This window comes from Sinocyclocheilus grahami, unplaced genomic scaffold (genome assembly GCF_001515645.1).
Source record: "Sinocyclocheilus grahami isolate Dianchi unplaced genomic scaffold, SAMN03320097.WGS_v1.1 scaffold6700.1, whole genome shotgun sequence".
Taxonomy (NCBI): Eukaryota; Metazoa; Chordata; class Actinopteri; order Cypriniformes; family Cyprinidae; genus Sinocyclocheilus; species Sinocyclocheilus grahami.
This window is the reverse complement of record NW_015511009.1, coordinates 1-576: the sequence shown is the minus strand read 5'-3', so window position 1 is coordinate 576 and position 576 is coordinate 1.

Genomic DNA, 576 nt, shown 5'->3' with positions numbered 1-576 from the left:
TCAGGAGGATATGTATATATTTACAAAAAGTTAACAGGATTGAAATAGATTTAAAAAGCTATAAAATGCCACTTATACCACTTAAGATGGCATTCTCAAGAAAACATTTTGTTTAAAGTGAACAATAAAGAAACATCTGGAATACTGCGCAATAACTCCGTTTTATGTGTTCATAAAGTATTTAATATGATTTAAGATGTAATCTCAGTATATGCACTGTATAACAGTTATGACTCAGATCTGTATTGCCATCTTTTGCATGGAGCTGCCATTTTTAACAAATGTTTTCAAGGGTTATATTACTGATGATAGATCCCTTTAACAGCAGTTATTATGTTATGAAATTGATATTTTCTCATGGTCTTTGTGCTTGTAAGCATATGGCTTGTGTAACCTGGTCATTTGAAAACCAAATGACCTCCCTCACATTTGCTAGCTTTACTTTGACACATTTGCATTGAGCCAACACTAGGATGTTGTCTGATGGTGATGTTTTATATTGTATATGATGGTAAGAAAAAGATGACAGCGTGCTTTTTCCTCTCTTTTGTCCCAGTACATTCAAATAAACTATGG